The sequence below is a fragment of the Bubalus bubalis genome, chromosome 20 (assembly GCF_019923935.1).
Source record: "Bubalus bubalis isolate 160015118507 breed Murrah chromosome 20, NDDB_SH_1, whole genome shotgun sequence".
NCBI lineage: Eukaryota > Metazoa > Chordata > Mammalia > Artiodactyla > Bovidae > Bubalus > Bubalus bubalis.
This window is the reverse complement of record NC_059176.1, coordinates 24,789,011-24,810,704: the sequence shown is the minus strand read 5'-3', so window position 1 is coordinate 24,810,704 and position 21,694 is coordinate 24,789,011. Positions and strand designations below refer to the sequence as shown.

At 39.7% G+C, this 21,694-nt stretch overlaps 1 long non-coding RNA gene across 1 annotated transcript in view; it reads left to right on the top strand.

Annotated features, from left to right (window-relative positions):
- LOC123330744 overlaps nucleotides 1–21,694 on the top strand; it is a 146,690-nt gene that overhangs the window by 11,963 nt on the left and 113,033 nt on the right. The window contains exon 2 of the long non-coding RNA XR_006546837.1: nucleotides 17,162–17,296. This is a non-coding gene — a long non-coding RNA (uncharacterized LOC123330744). The remainder of the gene's footprint in view (nucleotides 1–17,161; nucleotides 17,297–21,694) is intronic.

Sequence of the window (21,694 nt, the reverse complement as noted above, 5' to 3'; positions counted from 1 at the left end):
CTGCACTATTTTGGCCACCTGATATGAAGAGCCTACTCATTGGAAAAGACCCTGATGCTGGGAAGTTTTGAAGGCAAAAAGAGAAGGGGGAAGCAGAGGATGACATGGTTAGTAAGCATTACCAACTCAATGGACATGAATTTGCGCAAATACCAGGAGATAGTGAAGGACAGGGAAGCCTGGGGGTCACAAAAAGTGCTACAAGACTTAGCGACTAAACAACAACAAATATATATACACCACATATTCTTTATCCACTCATTTGTTGTGGGCCCTTAGGTTGCCTCCAAATCTTGGCAGTTGTAAATGATGCTGCTGTGAATATCGGGGTGCATGTATCTTTTCAAATTAGTGTTTTCCTTCCTTTCAGATATATACTCAGGAGTGGAATTGCTGGGTCATATGGTAACTCTGTAGTTTTTTGAGGAACCCCCATACTGTTTTCCGTAGTGGCCACACCATTTACATTCCTACCAGCAGTGTGAAAGAGTTCCCTTCTTCCCACATTTCCCCAGCATTTGTTATTTCTCTTCTTTTTGATGATGGCCATTCTGACAGGTGTGAGATGATAAAGGACAGCTTTTAAGGGACAAGTGAAAGTCAGTTAGAAAAGCGGGGAGAAGGACATACCAGGAGAAGGTGGAGTCTGTGGTGAAGCACCCAAGTATGAAACAAGCTGTTGCACGTGGGCTGGTGTCGGGTGGGGAGACAAGAGTGTGGGCAGGAAGGAGGTGAGGCAGATCCATATGACCAAGCAGAGAAGCTGGAGCAGTGCCTTTAAACCTATGGAGAGCCCCTGGGGGATTTTGTTTAAATTTTTAAAAAAAATTTTTCTTTTCTTTTTTTTGGTTGCACTGAGCTGCATGAGGGATCTTAGTTCCCCACCTGGGGACTGAACCCAGGCCCCTTGCAGTGGAAGCGCAGAGTCCCAACTGCTGGACCACCAGGAAGGTCCCTGGGAGGTTTTACGTGGTGGCTGCCATCAGTGTGCTTTGGGGGACAGTGTGGCAGGCAGACTGGAGTGGATTAGGCATGAAGCTGGCGGCCGATGAAAGGCAGTGACTGGAAAGTGAGGAGAGAGATGGCTAAAGAGATCCCAGAGTGGGGACAGAGAGGATGAGAGGCAAGGACAGAGAAGGAGGCATCATGAGCTTCTAGTTCCTGACCTGGGCTGCTTAGTGGGGAAATTGGAAGAAGAGTGGGTGGGGGAAGTGATGGGTTCTCGGTTGGATGTTTTAATCTCAGGGGACCTAGAAACACATGACAGGTGATTGAATGTGGAGATTTCTTTTTCTTTTTTTTTTTTTTTACCAGTTTAAAATCTGTTATTTATTTTGGATTAAATGATTTTTTGTGACAAGGATGCATGTTCAGAGTCATTCCAGAGCATTGACATTTTTGGTTGAAGTTTGATGAGAGACCGCATAAAATATCTTTATCATCTAGCCATTAGTCAGACAATTACCTAGCTAATTGGTTAATTGGTTACAGTGAAATAAAATAACCAGTTCACTCTAAATCTAAAATATAGTTATTTTGAATTTGCCTCTGGATCGAAAGGATTTGATGTTAATTGGTGGCTGTATTCGTGTGCTAGGTCTGTCGTAACAAAATACCACATAGAGGGTAGTTTAGACAACATAGTTGTTCCCTCACAGTTGTGAAAGCTGGAAGTTCAAGATCCAGGGATCAACAAGTCTGTGCTTATCTGAGGCCTCTCTTGGTGCTGGAGACGCTCTCCATGTGTCTGCATATGGTCTTTTCCTCTGTGTGTGTGTCTATGTCCTAATCTCCTCTTCTCATAAAGACACCCTTCAGACTGGGTTAGGTCCCATGCTAGGGACCCAATTTTAACTTCATTACCTTTTAAAAGGCTCTGTCTCCAAATTCAGCCACATTCTGAGGTACTGGACATTAAATCTTTATTTTTTTTAATTTTAAATATGTTTTATTTATTTTTTTAAAATCTATTATTATTTTTACTTTACAATATTGCATTGGTTTTGCCATACATTAACATGCATCCGCCATGGGTGTACACGTGTTCCCCATCCTGAACCCCCCTCCCTCCTGCCTCCCCATACCATCCCTCTGGGTCATCCCAGTGCACCAGCCTCAAGCTTCCTGTATCCTGCATCGAACCTGGACTGGCGATTCGTTTCTTATATGATATTATACATGTTTCAATGCCATTCTCCCAAATCATCCCCCCTCTCCCTCTCCCACAGAGTCCAAAAGACTGTTCTATACATCTGTGTCTCTTTTGCTGTCTCGCGTACAGGGTTGTTGTTACCATCTTTCTAAATTCCATATATATGCGTTAGTATACTGCATTGGTGTTTTTCTTTCTGGCTTACTTCACTCTGTATAATAGGCTCCAGTTTCATCCACCTCATTAGAACTGATTCAAATGTATTCTTTTTAATGGCTGAGTAATACTCCATTGTGTATATGTACCACAGCTTTCTTATCCGTTCGTCTGCTGAATGTGGAGATTTCTAAGAGAATAAAATATTTGGGAGTTGTCAGCTTACTTGAGAAATAGCTGAAGTCAAGGTGAGGACAAAGTCACCCAGAATTGTGTGTAGATTCTAAGAATCAAGATGTGAATACCAGCACTTAAGAAGCTGAGGGTAAGAAGCCAGCAAAAAAACGGAGACCAGCGCAAGAGACAGGAGGGAAATCGGAAGAGAGGGCTGTCCCAGAAGCTGAAAAAGGCGAGAGGTATGAGAAGATAGTCATCAGAAGAGGCGTCCAGTGTGGCAAGATTGTGTGACTGTACAGATTGCTCACCAATTCAGGAAACTTGAGAAAAGGCCAGATTGAAAGAAAAGAAAGTTTTCCTTATGATAGAATGTTGAATTAATACACATTTATAAGGCTAAGTAAAGAGGTCGTTCAGGGCTGTGATTGCAAGATTTACCAGTAGTACGTTGAAAGCATGGAAGAAAAGTTTAGCAGCTGTTTCATTTTGTAGGTGAAGAGACGAGGTAGATGAGGTTAAGGGGTGTACCCAACTAAGGGATATTGGATGTGACCGACTTAGGTCACACAACTAAGTTGACGAGGACTAGAATCCATATCTCTAGATAATTTAGCCCTCCGCTGTTTACTCTGATTAGTTCTCAAACTGCAGCTTGCCTTAGAGTCACCAGAGGGCTTTTAAAACTAGATTGCCTCACCCCCCTTCTCCCATGCCCCCACCTCTGGAGATCTTCATCCAGTAGGTCCTGGGTAGGGCTTGAAAATGTCTTTCTTACAAGCTCTAGGTCCTCTATTGCTTCTGGCCAGGGACCACACTTTGAGAACCACTAGAGAACCACACTCGGAGAAGGCAATGGCACCCCACTCCAGTACTCTTGCCTGGAAAATCCCATGGACAGAGGAGCCTGGAAGGCTGCAGTCCATGGGGTCGCTAAGAGTTGGACACGACTAAGCGACTTCACTTTCACTTTTCACTATCATGCATTGGAGAAGGAAATGGCAACCCACTCCAGTGTTCTTGCCTGGAGAATCCCAGGGACGGGGGAGCCTGGTGGGCTGCCATGTATGGGGTCGCACAGAGTCGGACACGACTGAAGTGACTTAGCAGCAGCAGCAGCAGAGAACCACACTAAAGAACTATTCTAGATGCTTCTAAACACTTAAAAGTAGGGAGGATTCTAGAAAGCAGCTGGGTTTCCCAGGATGCTTGACCATTCTCTAAGAAACTCTCAGGATAGTAATTCACTTGGAAAGAAATTCATGTGAGTCAGTGTCCCTGTGGAAAGTATGAATATGGAACTGGACTTGATTCATTCAAAGCTCTGCCCTGAGTGCCCACGCTGTTCTAGACACTTTTCTTGGCATGGGAGATACAGTCCAAAACTCTGCCCTCAGGGAGCTTACCTTGTTTAGGAGACAGAAATATACCAGATAAATAAGGAAAATATAGAATACACTAGTGAGAGTATTTAAGAGAAAAATGAAGTCAGAGAAAGGAGTAGAAATGTCAGGGCGGGAGGACATATTGAAATTTTAAGCAGGGTGGCTGGGAAGAGGAGAGGGCAATGGCAAAGACCTGAAGGAAGGGAGAGAGTGAGCTGGGTGAGTGCAAAGGCCCTGAGTTGGGCCCTCTTGGAGACACGGCAGGGAGGCAGTGTGGGTGAAATGGAGTGAGTCAGGGGAAGAGCAATAGGAAATGAAGTCAGAGATCTCAGAAAGCCGGGTCAATGCCGGAATCTTAGGAATGGATTTTTCACATTTAGGAAATTCCTCCTTAAAAAGTTACTCCATTTCTCTTGTACTAAACCGTACTATCTACTGCTAAGGGAACATTAGGTCCCAAACTTGAGCTCTGGCTCTCCCTATAACCCTACTGAAGGGTTATAGAAATTCCCTCCACAGATTTGGCTAAGGAGTTTGCTCAGCTGCTTGTTTTCTTCTCCAAACAGTTGCCCCCAGGCCCATCTGCAGAGACAGACCCAGGAGGAAATGTGTTTCTTTGATCACCTTCTCCGTGTGTATATGCACGACCCCATCCCCGCTTCCTCATCCATGCCCCATCCCACCCCCATCTCTTCACTCAATGCTGAGAAAATTGCCCTGGCAGTGTCTGCCACATTTTTTCTGTATTACAAATGACATTGTCCGCACTTCTGGGAAAAACGGACCCCACCCACATGAGTCTTGGGCGGTGGCTCAGACCTTCAGTTTGTCAGCCTGCATTCTTTTTATGGTCAGGACTTCTGGATCCTGGCCCACCCCACAACCACCTGTACTGGGGAAAGAAAAATCCCAATGCATTAAAGGACAGCCTAGGATGTTTGTCTTTCTGGAAGATTATTGAATTCATATTCAAATGTATAGAAGGCAAACTATTAGGCTTGATGGAACTTTGTGCTTTGCATTTTCTTATATTCTCACACACACAGTCTGACCTCTAACAGGATTGGATCTATAGCACAGCAAGGTGTTTGTGGTCTGTGAAGTCTCAGGCTTGGTCCTGCCCCAACACATAGGACCAAAAAGATGTAGTCCTGGGGTCTGGGGGGTTATATCCTAGGCCTCTGAGAATAGAGGAGTATTTATGAGAATTTATGTTTTCATGTCGGGACATGAGACGTATTTTCTAGCAGAACAAAAGAGAATTCTAAGCTCCCCTCACAATTTGGTTTTGAGTCTTCAGAGACCATATCTGTTTCCTTGAGTGGAATATAGTTTCGAAGCTAATACTAATATTGACAAATCAGTAAGTTATCTGTGGGTTAAATTGATAAAGTATTGGATTTAAGAACAATGAGTTTTCACTGATGACTTTTCTTTCCAGACTTAAATTTCAGGCTCTTAGTGGCCCATGTAGCGTAAAGGGTGAGTTTCCCCACCTCTCTGGAACAGCAACTCTGTCCCATCCAGAAAAATATACCACATGTGGGCTGCTTTAGGAACTTAGATGACCTGTCCCACTCCTGGAGTCTGGGGACTCTTTGGCACAGGGGCATTTTTTGTTGATCTCTAGAATCTTAGGTGGTGGGGGCTGAAGTGACCGTGAAGGTCAGTTAGTTCAAGTACTCCTTTTATGTTTAAAGTGTGTCTCAGTATCCTAAGTGGTCTAGCAACTTTGGTAAAACACCTCTAGTGTTTGCACCTAGGAAGGACATTAAGTGAGAGGAGAGACCCCAGTTCTACTTACTGAAGAAGGCCTTTGTGCGGGAGCTGAGTTTTGATGTGGTTAATCTGCTCAGTTCAAATCAAAGTCAGTTCAATTAAAAGAGAGGAAAAGGAAACTTGGCCAATGTCTCTCTTCTTTTGCCAAATGAAACAGTATTGTGGATGCAGAATCGAGACTACCTTTTTGGAAAACAGCTAAATGGCAAGCACCCTACACTCGTATTTCCCTTCTAATTAAAAAACAATGCCATTTAAAAAAAAAAAAAAAGGAAAAAGAAAAAACAATCCCAAATGCCAGACCACAACAGCAAAATGTTTCACAGTGCCCCCACCCCAATAAACCCTCGTTTCTTGTCTCCACCAACAAAAACAAATTTTATGGCCCAGTCTGTACATGAATCACTCTGTGGAAATGATAGCAAATGCAATAACCCCAGACAGCTGCAATTATCTAAATGTCTCCTTATTAGCCATTTGAATGGTTGAAGCCTTATAATCAAATCAGAATGAATGCTAATCGAAATCTAATAGAGCTTACATCCGTTTGATTAGGTATCAGAATTTGATTCCGATATTGTTAAGTTACAGCTATGGCCCATCAAGTCACACTAAAAATACATTTTATAGCCTTAATGGCAAAAGGAGATGGATTCTTTCATTAACCAGGGCAAACTGGAACTGGTTTGTACTGTGCCAGCGCCACCTACCTGGATTTAGTGGAACTGCAGAGACCATCTTTGCTTGGAAGTGGGGCACAACTATTTGTTGTCTGATTCCAAGAAGATTTTTGAAAATTAAGCAAGAGATACTGCCCACGTTTTTAATTCTATAATTAAATATGACTAGTGATCATGGAGAATATTAATAATGATTATTTCTGGGAAGGTGTGTGTTGGCAAGAACTAGAGGTAAAATTGGCTGGACTAGGTGAGACCAGTTAATGGAGCGCTGCTGGGTGAATAGCTGCAGAAATGAGCCTTAGCACTCCCCATGTCCTAACTGACTCCATTCCTCCCCTTCTCTCTGCTAATGGAAGATTCACTTACTGTTTGTAATACCTCTGGAATAAACAACATGTACTGAATCTCTGCCGTGGTACAAATAAAGTCTCAAAATCCTGTTGAGTAATAGAAATATAAACTGTGGTCCCTTCCTCAGGGGGTTTGTAATCAGTTCTGTGAAGAGTTTGGAAAAAATGCAGGATACCTCATAGTAGCAATTAAGGGCTAACTTTTGTCATATAGTAGTCTGCTAAGAAAGAATCGTTGGGATGTAAATTTTTAAAAATTGAAGTATAGTTAATTTGCGATGTTGTGTTAGTGTACAGAAAAGTGATTCAGTTATATATATACATATATATGTATATACATATATTCTTTTTCATATTTTTTCCATTGTAAGTTATTATAAGATACTGAGTATAGTTTCCTGTGCTATACCGTAGGTCTTTGTTGTTTACATATTTTATATGCAGTAATGTATATATATTAATCCCAGGATCCTAATTTACACTCCCCCATCGCCTGCTATCCCTTTGGTAACAATAAGTTGGGTGTAAATTTTTTGAGACTTTACATGTGTGAAATACATTTATTCTACACTCAAGCTGAAGACAGTTTGCCCATATAAAGTATACTTTTCTCTCACTCGGTGAATACATAGGGAAGCTTGTTTGTAAAATATATGCCCCAGGAATTTGAGAAGTAGTAGAGGGATGGTAAGTCAAATTTGTTGCTTAATTTACTAACTGCCTAGAAACTTAAGGTCTATATATTTGCATACTGGATTTGACCTGAATTAGCCCTGATCTTTTTTCAAATTTTTAAAATTGTGATATACACATAACATAAAAATTGCCATCTTAATCATGTTTAAGTAACAGTTCAGTGGTATGAATTACATCCATATTGTTGAGCAACCATCACCACCATCCATCTTTAAAACTCTTTTCATCTTACAAAAGTGAAACTCCACAGCCATTAAACAATGACTCCTTGTTTCCCTCTCCCCTCAGTCCCTGGCAGCCGCCATTCTACTTACTATAATTTTGACTACTCCGAGTACCTCATACAAATGCAATCATACAGTACTAGTCTTTTTGTGACTGACTTAGATTTTCCCTGGTGGCTCAGACAGTAAAGCATCTGCCTACAATGTGGGAGACCCGTGTTCGATCCCTGAGTAGGAAAGATAACCCTGGAGAAGGAAATGGCAACCCACTCCAGTACTCTCGCCTAGAAAATCCCATGGATGGAGGAGCCTGGTAGGCTATAGTCCATGGGGTCCCAAAGAGTTGGACACGCCTGAGCAACTTCACTTTTTAGTTCAATTAGCATAACAGGCTCCAGGTTCATTCACGCTGTAGAGTATGTCAGCATTTCCTTCCTCTTTAAGACTGAAAAATGTTCCCTTTATGCATATAGCACATTTTGCTTATTCAGTCATCTGTCCGTGAACTTTTGGGTTGTTTCCAAAATTTAGCTTTTGCAAATAAAGCTGCTGTGGATGTGGGTGTATAAATATATCTTTGAGACACTGCTTTTAATTCCTTTGGGCATATATCCAGAAGTGGAATTGTTGGGTTATATGCCAAGTCTATATTTAATTTTTTTTTTGAGGAACAACTATGCTACTTTCCACAGTGGCTGTATCGTGTTATAGTCACACATGTAATCACACAGGTTCTAATTTCTACATATCCTTGCCAACATTTATTGCTTTTTTTGATAGTAGTTACCTAATGGATGTGAAGGGGTACCTCATTGTAGTTTTGATTTGCATTTACATAACGATTAGTGATGTTGCACATCTTTTCATGTGCTTATTGGCCATTTGAATATCTTTTTTGAAGAACTGTCTATTCAAGTCCTTTGCCCATTTTTGAATCGGGTTATTTGTTTTTTGTTGTTTAGTTTTAGAAGTTCCCTATAGACTCTTAATATTAATCCCTTATCAGATATATGATTTGCAATATTTTCTCCTTTCATGAGTTGCATTTTCACTCTGAAAGTGTTTTTTTTGGAGGGGGTACCAAATTGCTTCATTTGAAAGAATGGTACAAAAGAACTTAAGTAGATGTTTGGGTACAACCTATAGAAAAGGTAAAGTTTACCCCCCAAAAAAACACTTTCAGAGTGTTGTGAAGTCCATCTTGTGTAAATGTGGTTACCCAGTTCTTTGTATTACCCTGCTTATTCAGGTAATGAGTCTCAATGAAGTCAACAAGATCTTATCAGTGGCCGGTTCTTGCAGCTCCAGTAGCAACTGATTGACGCTTCCCAAGTGTAACACACACTCCACTGTGTCCAGCTCCTTCTCCCGGTCCTTAGGATCTGGTTCCTTGGTATCCTGGAAGAAGATGTGGTCACCTCATTGATTGTGCAACTTCATCAGTTTCTCAACATGTTTCCTCTCCTCACGAGACTGGTGGAGAAACTATTTGGCAAAGTTCTGCCAAGCCACACGATTGCAGCCAAAGTAATGAGACATGGACAGGCAGAGGTTGGAAGTGTAGGGCTCCAGGTTGATCTGGCAGTTGATGGTGGCCTCTGAGTCCTATTGGTGGTTCTGGCCCTCCAGTGAGGGACCTCAGTGGTCAGGGCAGGTGACAAGGAGAGGAGGTGAAGGCTGCTCAGTGCTAGAGCAGCAGCAGGGGCCGTGGGGGTGCTGTGGGGTGTGGGCTTTGGGGCAGCCTGAGAGCTCCGTAAGGAGGTTGAAGGGCTGGCTCTGAGCACCAGCAGGCATGGGAGATTAACACCTATTCTGTCCAAGCATTGTTTTACTTATTTGTTTGACTGCACTAAATCTTAGTTGCTGCATGTGGGATCTAGTTCTCTGACCAGGAATTGAACCCAGGCCTCCTGCATTGGGAGTGTGGAATCTTAGCCACTGGACCACCAGGGAAGTCCCCGCCCAAGCATTGTTGAAGCAGGAAATCATGGTTGAAAACGTCCTTTTATGCACAATAGTTGTCAGTTTTCACGAAGTCCAACTTGTCTAGTTTTTCTTTTGTTGCCTATGTCTTTGGTGTCATCTCCAAGAAATCATTGCCAACTCCAATGTAGTAAAGCTTTTACTGTTTTCTTCTCACAGTGTTATGATTTAGGTCTTATGTTTAGTTCTGCAATTTTTCTGTATGGTATTAGGTAAGAGTCCAGCTTCATTCTTTTACATGTGGCTACCCAGTTTTCCCAGCACCATTAGTTGAAAAGATTGTCCTTTCCCCATTGAATTGTCTTGATACCCTTGTTGAAAATCAATTGACCGTGTATGCAAGGGTTTATTTCCAGGTCTCTGTTTTATTCTGTTGGTCCCTATGTCTATAGACCAGTACCATACTTTTTGATTACTATTGCTTTGTAGTAAGTTCTGAAATCAGCATGTGTGAGACCTCCAACTTTGTTCTTCTTTCTCAAGATGGTTTTGGCTATTCTGGGTTCCTTGAGATTCCATATGAATTTTAGGATAGATTTTTCTATTTCTGAAAATAGTGTCATTGAGATTTTGATAGGAATTGCCTTGACTGTGTAGATCATTTTGAGCACAATAGGCATTTTAAATATTAAAAATTTAATATTTCGTCTTCTCATTCATGAACTGGGATGTGTTTCTATTTATTTATGGCTTCTTTAATTTCTTTCAGCAATGTTTTATAGTTTTTATTGTATGTCTTTAATCTCCATAGTAAGTTAATTCCTAAATACTTTATTTTACAGTTTCCTTTTCAGTCTGTTCATTTTAGTGTGTATTAATAGAAATGCAACTGAATTTTCTGTGTTAAGTTTGTATCCTGCTATTTGCTGAATTTATTAGTTCTAACAGGTTTTTTGAGGACTCTAAGGGTTGTATATGTGTAAGATTGTATCATCTGTGAACAAAGATAATTTTAATTCTTCCTTTCTGATTTGGATGCTTTTTATTCATTTATTTTCTTTCTATCCTAGTTTGAGAGGTTTTTCTTTATATAGTGAAAGGGCATTGAATTTGTCAAATGCTTTTTCTCTGCATCATTGAGATGATCATGAAGGTTTTTTTTCCTTCATTCTGTTAATGTGGTGTATTTATACTGGTCAATTTTTCATACGTGGAACCCTCCTTGTATGCCAGGAATATATTCCACTTGGTCATGCTGTGTAATCCTTTCAATATGCTGCTTAATTTCGCTTGCTAGTATTTTATTGATGATTTTTGCATTAGTGTCCATAAGAGATGTTAGCCTGTAGTTTTCTTACAGTGTCTTTTTCTAGCGTTGGTACTGTAGTAATACTGGTCTCATTGAATAAGTTTGGAAGGGTTCCCTCCTTGTCAATTTTTTGAAAAGTTTGAGAATGTTTGGTATTGGTTCTTGTTTAAATGTCTGGTAGCATTTACCACTGAGCCATTAAGCCCAGGACTTTTATTTGTTGGGAGGGGAGGTTTGACTACTGATTCAATCTCCTTATTAAGTCTATTCAGTTTTTCTATTCCTTTATGATTCAGACTTGGTAGGTTTTGTGTGTCTAGGAATATGTTCATTTCATCTAGGTTATACTGTTTTTGGACATACAATTATTCATAGTACTTTCTTACAATCCTTTTTATTTATGTAGATTCACTAATAGTGTCCCCACTTTCATTTATTTTGTTTTAGTAATTTGTGTCTTCTCTCCTTTGTCCTAGTCATTCTAGCTAAAGGTTTGTAAACTTTGTTGGTATTTTTAAAAAAGTGATTTTTGGTTTCATTATTTTTTTCCCTACTGTTTTCTACCCTTTATTACGGTTATCTCCACCCTAATCTTTATTATTGCCTTTCTTCCACTAGCGCTTTTAGTTTCATAAGTTGTAAAGTTAGGTTATTGATCTAACAAGAGAAATTTCTTATTTTTTAATGTAACTGCTAATAGTTATAAAATTTCCCCTTTGCACTGCTTTTGCTGTGTTGCATAAGTTTTGGTATGTTGCATTTTCATTATTAGTTTGCAAGTATTTTCTAATGTTCCTTGTGATTCCTTTTTATTTTTAAAAGAGTGTGTTGTTTAATTTCCACACATTTACTGAATTTCCAATTTTGCTTTTATTGATTTCAAATTTTACCTTGTTCGGAGAAGATATTTTAGGTAATACTGTTGTTTTAGTCTATTGAGACAATTGTGGCCTAACGTGATTTATCCTGGAGAGTCTCATGTGTACTTGAGAAGGATGTGTTTACCGTTGTTGGGTGAAGTGTTCTATTATATATATCTGTTGGATCTAGTTGTTTATTGTGTTGTTCAAGTCCTCTTCTTACCTATCTTCAATTTGTTCTATCAGTTATTGAGAGAGGCATATTGAAGTCTTCAACTGTTTTTGTGGAACTATTTTCCTCTCAATTTTGTCAATTTATGTATTTTGGTGGTCTGTTATTAGGTGCATAAAATTTTATAATTGTTATATCTTGATATATTCAACATTTGTTAATATACACTGTTCTTTAACTCTTGCAAACTTCTTTTATTTAAAGCATTTTGTCTGATACTAGTATTGCCATCTCTAATCTTTCTTGGTTACTATTTGCAGTCTTTTCCCATCCTTTTACTTTTAACTTATTTTTGTCTTTTGATCTAAAGTGAGTCTTGGGGACTTCCCTGGTGGTCCAGTGGCTAATACTCAATGTTCCCAATACAGGGGTCCCAGGGACTGAATCTATTTACATTCAGAGTAATAACTGCTAATTTTATTTTACTGTTTGTTTTCTATATGCCTTATACTTTTTTGTCCCTCACTTCCCACATTTCTTCTTTTGTGTTTAGCTGATTTTTTTTTTTTGTAGTAAAGCATATTAATTTCCTTCTCATTTCTTTTTGTGTATATTCTTTAACTATTTTCTTTGTGGTTACCATGAGGATTACATTTGATAACCTAAACTGTAGCATTCTAATTTGAATTTATACCAGTTTAAATTCAATAACATACACACACTCTTCTTCTGGTACAGCTCCATCCCCATTCCTTTCAGTTATTGGTGTCACAAAATTACATCTTTATACACTATGTGTCCAAAATCAGTAATAATTTTTATTTATTATTCATCACTTAAATTGAATAGGAAACAAAATGTGGATATACAAAGCAAAGTTATAATAATGCTAGCTTTTAGACTAGTAATTGTTTTTTTAATGTATTAAAAGCAGAGTTACAAAGCACTTTTATAATAATACTAGCCCATGTATATACCTTCAGTGAGATATTTATTTCTTCATATGACTTTGAGTTACTGTCCAATGTTCTTTCATTTCTACCCACAGAACTCTAGCATTTCCACCCACAGAACTCTAGCATTTCCTGTAGGACAGAGCTACTGTTAATAAACTCTCTCAGATTGTGTTTATCTGGGAATATCTTAATTTCTCTCTCACTTTTGAAGGTTACTTTTGCCAGGTATAGGATTCTTGGTTGACAGTTTTTATCTTTTAGTACTTTGACTATATCAGTCCACTGCCTTCTGGCCTTCAAGATTTCTGATGAGGAATCTGCAGATAAACTTATTGAGAATCACTTGTACATATGTGATGTGTTGTTTCTATGGCTGCTTTCATGATTCTGTCTTTGTCTTTCAACAGTTTGATTATAATGTCCCTTGGCGTGGCTGTCTTTGAGATCACCTAGTTGGAGTTCACTGAGTTTGGTTGTTTATATTCAACTTGGTTGCTTTTTATCCAACTTGGGAAGTTTTCAGCTGTTGTTTTCTTCAAATAATCTCTTCCCCTTTCTTTCCCTGTTTTGAAACTCCTGTAATGTGTGTATGGTGGTTTCCTTAAAGGTATCCACAGTTCCCTTTAGCTCTGTTAACTTTTCTTTCATCTTTTTTCTTTCCATTCCTCAGTTCAGTTCAGTTCAGTCGCTCATTCGTGTCCAACTCTTTGCAACCCCATGAATTGCAGCACGCCAGGCCTCCCTGTCCATCACCATCTCCCGGAGTTCACTCAAACTCATGTCCATCGAGTCGGTAATGCCATCCAGCCATCTTATCCTCTGTCATCCCCCTCTCCTCCTGCCCCCAATCCCTCCCAGCATCAGAGTCTTTTCCAATGAGTCAACGCTTCGCATGAGGTGGCCAAAGTACTGGAGTTTTAGCTTTAGCATCAGTCCTTACAATGAACACCCAGGGCTGATCTCCTTCACAATGGACTGGTTGGATCTCCTTGCAGTCCAAGGAACTCTCAAGAGTCTTCTCGAACACCACAGTTCAAAAGCATCAATTCTTTGGCGCTCAGCTTTCTTCACAGTCCAACTCTCGAGTCCATACATGACCACTGGAAAAACCATAGCCTTGACTAAATGGACCTTTGTTGGCAATGTAATGTCTCTGCTTTTGAATATGCTATCTAGGTTGGTCATAACTTTCCTTCCAAGGAGTAAGCGTCTTTTAATTTCATGGCTGCAGTCACCATCTGCAGTGATTTTGGAGCCCAAAAAGATAAAGTCTGACACCATTTCCACTGTTTCCCCATCTATTTCCCATGAAGTGATGGGACCAGATGCCATGATCTTTGTTTTCTGAATGTTGAGCTTTAAGCCAACTTTTTCACTCTCCTCTTTCACTTTCATCACGAGGCTTTTTAGTTCCTCTTCACTTTCTGCCATAAAGGTGGTATCATCTCCATATCTGAGGTTATTGATATTTCTCCTGGCAATCTTGATTCCAGCTTGTGCTTCTTCCAGCCCAGTGTTTCTCATGATGTACTCTGCATAGAAGTTAAATAAGCAGGGTGACAATATACAGCCTTGACGTACTCCTCTTCCTATTTGGAACCAGTCTGTCATTCCATGTCCAGTTCTAACTGTTGCTTTCTGACCTGCATACAGGTTTCTCAAGAGGCAGATCAGGTGGTCTGGTATTCCCATCTCTTTCAGAATTTTCCACAGTTTATTGTGATCCACGTAGTCAAAGGCTTTGGCATAGTCAATACAACAGAAATAGAGGTTTTTCTGGAACTCTCTTCCTTTTTCGATGATCCAGCGGATGTTGGCAATTTGGTCTCTGGTTCCTCTGCCTTTTCTAAAACCAGCTTGAACATCTGGAAGTTCACAGTTCATGTATTGCTGAAGTCTGGCTTGGAGAAGCCACAAGTCCATTCCTCAGACTTGCTAATTTCCATCATCCTATCTTTAAGTTTGCTTATCCTTTCTTCTGCCTGCTCAAATCTGCCTTTGAAATTTTCATTTTAGTTATTACACTTTGTAACCCTAGAGTTTCTTTTTAGGTTTTCTATCTCCTTATTGATATTCTGTGTGTCCTCTTTTAGTTCTTTAACCGTCTTTATGATAGTTATTAAACAGTCTTTGTACAGTAGGTCCACCATCTGTTTTTTCTCTGGTACAGTTCCATTGGTGTGGGTTTTTTATTGAATGGGCCAACATTCCTGTTTCTTTGTATGTCTCGTGATATTTTTTCTGTTGCTGTTGATAACATGGACATTTCAGTATAATGATATGATAACTCTGGAAATCAGATTCTCTCCCTTCCCCAAGGTTTGATGGCTTTTGGTTTTTATGGGGAGAGAGGTGGGATGGGTGTCTAGGAGGGAGGGGACACATGTATGCCTATGGCTGATTTATGTTGATGTATGGCAGAGATCATCACAATATTGTAATTATACTCCAATTAAAATAAGTTAATTTTAGAAAGAAAGGGCAAAAAAAATTGCTCTAGTATGTCTCTGCCAAAGATCAGCCTGAAATGTAGACTTATGCTTGTCTTGGGTCTCTTTTTACCTAGAGTATAATTAAAAATTTTTTTTAATTAGAAAATTTGAAGTATAGTTGATTTATAATGTTGTGTTAGTTTCAGGTGTATAGCAAAATGATTCAGACATATGTATCCTTCTTCAGATTCTTTTTCCTTGTATGTTATTGCAATTCTCAGATCTTCTTAAGTCTGTGTCTTTCCCCAGGCATGTGAGGTGACTTTCTTATTTCTCCTATATATACAGTTGCTTTTGAATGTCCTGGTGTTTAATGTCTGGTTCCCAAAATGGAGGATAAATAGTCTGTGCTATGCTGAGAGTTGAAATTGATGAAAATAGCTTCCTGGAAGTTACAAACATTCAGTGGACTCTAGAGTTTCAAAATAGTTACATCAGACAGATTCTACCAGCGTAATTGTTGTCCAGGTGGGGAGACATATTTCTGGTGCTTCTTATCTATTATCTTCTCAGAATCCTCCCTTCAGATTTGATTTTTTAAATTGCAATTTACTATCCCATAGTACATGTTATGAAATCATACCAAATTTTTAAGAACAAAGCAGGAGTATATAAATATAAATGAAAAAGTTTGGAATTGATAGGAAAGGAAAAGAAAGGTCACCTGAAGTGATAAGAAAGGAGTATTTCAATGCCAGCATTATGGCTTGTGGTAGGCAGAACAGTGCCTACCCCTACCCCAAGATGTCCATAATTCTCAGATCCATGTGAAAATTTGAGATGACATGGTAAAGGGGAAATTAAGTTTTCAGATGGAATTAAGGTTGCTAAGCAAATGATCTTGAGATGGGGAGATGAACCTGGATTACCCTTGTGGACCTAATGTAATCACAGGGTTACTTATAAATGGAAGAGAGAGGACCAGAGATATGGCAATGTGAAAAGAACTTGGCTGATGTTGCTGGCTTTGATGGTAGAGCCAAGGAATAAAGGTAGCCTTTGGACGCTGTAAAGAGGTGAGGAAATGAATTCTTTACTAGGGTGTCCACAATGAACATGAGCCCAGTGAGACTCATTTTGGACTTCTGACCTCCAGAACTGTTAGATAATACCTTTGTATTATTTAAGCCACTAAATTTGTGGTAATTTGTCATGGCAGCTTCAGGAAAACTAAAAGGGGATGGACAGGAAGGAAAGCTGAAGGTGAGGAGGCAGTAAAGATCAAGGCCTCTATTATAGGTGCAAAAGTAGTAAACCATTGAGATTCTCAGCTCTACCAAATACCATCTGTGTGACCCAGATGAAGTTACTTAGCCTCTCTGTGTGTCTATATCTTAATCTATAAAAAGCAATAGTAATAACACCTCCTTACATGGCTGCTGTGACGATGAGATGAGGCAGTCTATGGGAGACTTAAGGGCAGTGCCTTTGGTAAGTCCTAATAATATGAGCTGCTGCTGCTGCTGCTGCTATCATTACTCTCACAGTTTTAAAAAAATATATATATATATGTATTTTTATAATTTATTTGGCTGCACAGGATCTTAGTTGCGGCTTGTGGGATCTAGTTTCCTGACCAGGGATTAAACCTGGGCCCCCTACATTGGGAGTGTGGAGTCTTAGCTACTGGACCACCAGGGAGTCCCTCTGGCAGCTTTTATGTCTTTTTTGTTTTTCAGTGATCCAGTGTTTATCTACAAAATTATCTGTATAACATATACATATGTAGCCAAAATTCACTTTCCATGTGAAGTAATACAGATTAAAATTATATTAGAATTTTGTGTATAACAAGGTTTTATTTAAGTGAACATTCAGTTAAACCTGCCCTACTTCTAACCCCATTTCAGGTGAGATGACTCCTGCTTTCCAGACAGGAAAACCAGACCATCGCAGTGGAAGCAGTTACTCTTTAAAGCCCAATTGGTGACTACAGCTCCAGGCTAGTAAAATGAAGTTTACTTCTTCTTAATCATGGTTACCAGGTACCAGTGTAGAGTGTTGCTCTTTTCTTAAGTTTTTGGAGTGGTTCAGAACATACAGATCTATAGGATATTAAATTGGCTCTAATGTTTGCAATTGATGATCGTCCTGATGTGAATTTTTTACTTGGTAGCCCTTCTAATGGGAAGTCTGTCGTTTTGTTTTGTGTGTACAATTTTACATAATTTAAACTTATAACTTGAAATAATTTTGTGGTCATAAAAGTTGCAAAAGTAGAAGAGAGAGTTCCCATGTATTCTTTATTTGGCTTCCTCCAATGATAACATTATCAAAACCAGCAAATTGATGCTGGTACAATGCTAACAATAATGAACTGCAGAGTTTTCTCAGATTTCACAGTCCTTACATATACTGTTTTTTTGTTGTTGTTGTTTGTGGTACAATTCTACGAAATCCTATAAAATGTATAATTTGTATAACCACCGTCACAATCAGGTTATTGAACTATTCTGTTGCCACAAAGAAACACCCTTGTACCCCTTCTAGTCACACCCTCCTCTGTCACCAGCCCCCCACAATGACTGATCTGGTCATCATCACTATAATTTTGTCATTTCAAGAATATCATATAAATAGAATTCTATGTACGATTTTGAGATTGACTTTTATTTTTCAGTCAATTTAAAGCCCTTGAGACCCATCCAGGTTGTTGCATTTGTTACTAGTATGGTCTTTTTTTTTTTCTTCACTAATGGGTAATATTCTATTATATGGGTATACCACAGTTTATCCATCCACCTAATGAAGGATATTTGGTTTCTAGTCTGTAGCTCTTACAAATAAAACTGCTACAGGCATACCTACCGGTACGCAGGTTTTGCTCCAGGTCTCCACAATAAACTGGATATTGCAGTAAGGCAAGTCGCATGAATATTCTGGTTTTCCAGCTTATATAAAAGTTGTGTTTATACTATACCATGGTCTATTTAGTATGCAGTATGGCACCCCACTCCAGTACTCTTGCCTGGAAAATCCTATGGATGGAGGGGCCTGATAGGCTGCAGTCCATGGGGTTGCTAAGAGTCGGACACGACTGAGCAACTTCACTTTCACTTTTCACTTTCATGCATCGGAGAAGGAAATGGCAACCCACTCCAGTGTTCTTGCCTGGAGAATCCCAGAGACGGGGGATCCTGGTGGGCTGCCGTCTATGGGGTCGCACAGAGTTGGACGCGACTGAAGTGACTTAGCAGCAGCAGCAGCATTATGTCTGCGGAGAAGGCAATGGCACCCCACTCCAGTACTCTTGCCTGGAAAATCCCATGGACGGAGGAGCCTGGTAGGCTGCAGTGCATGGGGTCGCTAAGAGTTGGACACGACTGAGCGACTTCACTTTCACTTTTCACTTTCATGCACTGGAAAAGGAAATGGCAACCCACTCCAGTGTTCTTGCCTGGAGAATCCCAGGGACGGTGGAGCTTGATGAGCTGCTGTCTATGGGGTCGCACAGAGTCGGACACTACTGAAGCGACTTAGCAGCAGTAGCAGCAGCAGCATTATGTCTGAAAGAGTAATGTATATATCTTAATTTAAAAAATACTTTATCTTAGTTAAAAAATGCTATTTAGCTAAAAGATGCTAACTGTCATCTGAGCCTTCAGTGAGTTATAGTAGTAACATCAGTGATCTTGGATCGCTGGTCATTATAACAAATAATAATAATGGAAAGTGTGAAATATTGTGAGATGTACCAAAATGTGATGTAGAGACATGAGTGAGTAAATGCTGTTGGAAAAATGGTGCTGATAGACTTGCTTGACACAGGATTGTCACAGATCTTCAATTTATAAAAAATGCAATTATCTGTGAAGGGCAGTAAAGCAAAACAGTAAAATGAGGTATGCCTGTATAAAATTCATGTGTATTTTTTATGACCATAGCTTCATTTCTCCATGATAAATACTCAGGTTTGTAAGATTTTTAAGGGTTAAGTAAGATCATTAATGTTAAGGTACTTTGTAAATGGCAGTGCTCAATTTAAACTTAAGGCATATTACTCTGAGTTGTATTAATCATGATAGATAGTGATAAAAGGCTGAAAAAAATATAAGAAAAGAGGTGATAAGAGTTGGTGGCAGATGGGATGAGAACAGTGAACCCACTTTTGGGCTTTTTCTTTTGGAGAAGATAAGATGATGTTTGTCGGGTAACAGAAGGTGTTAGATTCTGGGGCAGACTTTTGTACAATGGAAATGTGGGATTGAAGTAAAAACAAAAGGTTGAAATATCTTGGGACATTGGTGATGCACCAGCCCCTGCAGGATACCCACAGTTCAAGAGGGAATATTAATAGGAAGAAAGATGGACAGAGAGAGATTCTTTCATACATTCGACAAATATTTACTGGGCCCCTGCTGTTTGCCATGCATTAGTCAAGACCCTAGATACAAAGTGATGTTTGCTACCAGGCAGGGTCCCTGCGTTGATGAAGCTTATATGCTAGACAGAGCACAGTCCAATAAACAAGTTAATATATAAGATAATGTCGCTCAGTTGTGTCTGACTCCGTGCGACCCCATAGACGGCAGCCCACCAGGCTCCTCCGTCCATGGGATTTTTCCAGGCAAGAGTGCTGGAGTGGGGTGCCATTGCCTTCTCCAAGATAATGTCAGGTGGTGATAAATGCTATGAACAAACTCCTTTCTGAATTCCCTACTTCCTCACCAGTAAAAGAACTGGAAAGGAATTCCAGGGGAAGGAACTGGAGAGAGACTGGAGTTGCTCTTTTAGAATGTACAGCCAGGAAGTCTTCTTCAAGGAGGTGATTACTTTTGAAGTTTCTGGGGAGCTGAGGTCATCGGAAGATAAGAACTGCGCAAAGACTTAGTTCAGAGGAAGTTGTCAGAGACATTGTGTACAGGGGAGGCAGGTTTTTACTTCTACCCTCTTAGGGTTTTTCAGCTGAGTCTGAGAACTAAATTGACATAGAAGAGAGTGATGAGAGGAAAGCATACAGATATATGTTACATGACACCACAGCTCTCATAAGGAATGAAGACCCAAAGCAATGGCCCTCCAACTTGCATTTGTATTATTTTTATTAAAGCATTTACATTCTATTTGAACACAGAGAAGCAAGTGTGGAAAAGTGACCTACGTGAGGAGGCCAAAGGAAGAGAAGAATGACTTGAACAAGGTCTAATGTGTAGAATTCTCTTGGTCTCAGCTTCTCATCCTTGGTGAGAGGAGGAGGGGAGGACCTCTTTCATATAGGAATTTCATCTTTGGCTTTTAAGAAAAAGAAGGAAGGTCATAAGCTTTTCTCTTATATCTTCTGTCTTTCAAGTGCCTTTAACTCAAAATAGTCCATATGTTAAAGCAGTATATTTTAGGGTAACGTGTTCTGAAATCCTTTGCATTCACAGGAAGAAGGAAACTTCCTTCCCCCTTGTCAGAGCCCAAACCTAGGGTCGTCAAATCAGAGCAAGTTGCATTTCTCTCCTTTATGTAACCGTTTTGCTGTTTTTTATTCCAGTGAAACAGGTGAAAATGGACAAGTACTATGGAAATACAAGTTGTGGTGTTGTTAATGATATTGTGGCCCCGCCTGTGCCTCGCACACACCATGATGATAAGATGCATCTCTTCTCTAAAGAGAGGAATTACCCTTCCCACAAGTACTGGTGTAATTCATGTTCTTTTTTCCTGTCTTCTTCCTTTCCTTTCTCCCCTCCTCCTCTCCATCCTGTCCTTCCATCCTTCCCATTTAGGTAGGTACTGATATCTAAGTTGTTTGAAAGACCAGAGAAAAAGAAACAAAAAATAGCAACATAGACCATTCTTAATCCTGCACCGTTTTGCCCTGCAGACAGGGCTGCTCCCACTGAACTATCCTTTGCAGCTTTCCTCTAGACAGGATGGCGGATCTCACTTTTTCACTGCGCCTTTGCTCTCTCTTTTCCAAGGTGAGGAGGAGGAAATTGGGAAGGAGTGAACTTGAGGTCAGTTTTAAACAAAATATTTTGGATACAACTGAAGCTCTTTTTTGAACCCTTCTCAGTCTCAATTCCCTACTTCCTCACTCACGTGTATCCTTCCTATCCCTGTTTTCATACTTCTGGTACCTATAAGTATATCCATAAACAGATTATTGTTAAAGATTTACATTAATGGGGGACTTCCCTGGTGTTCCAGGGGTTAAGATTCCATTCTTCTAGTCTAGGGAATGGAGGTTTGATCCCTGGAAAAAGGATCCCACATGCCACATGGCACAGCGAAAAAAAAAAAGATTTACACAAATGGCATATTGAATGTATTCTGTTGCAACGTGCTCTTTCACTCCTCATTCTGATTTGAGATGTATTCATATTGATACATGTTGTTCATTCATGTAACTGGATTGCTTGAATATTCTACATTTACTCATCCATTTCTTTATT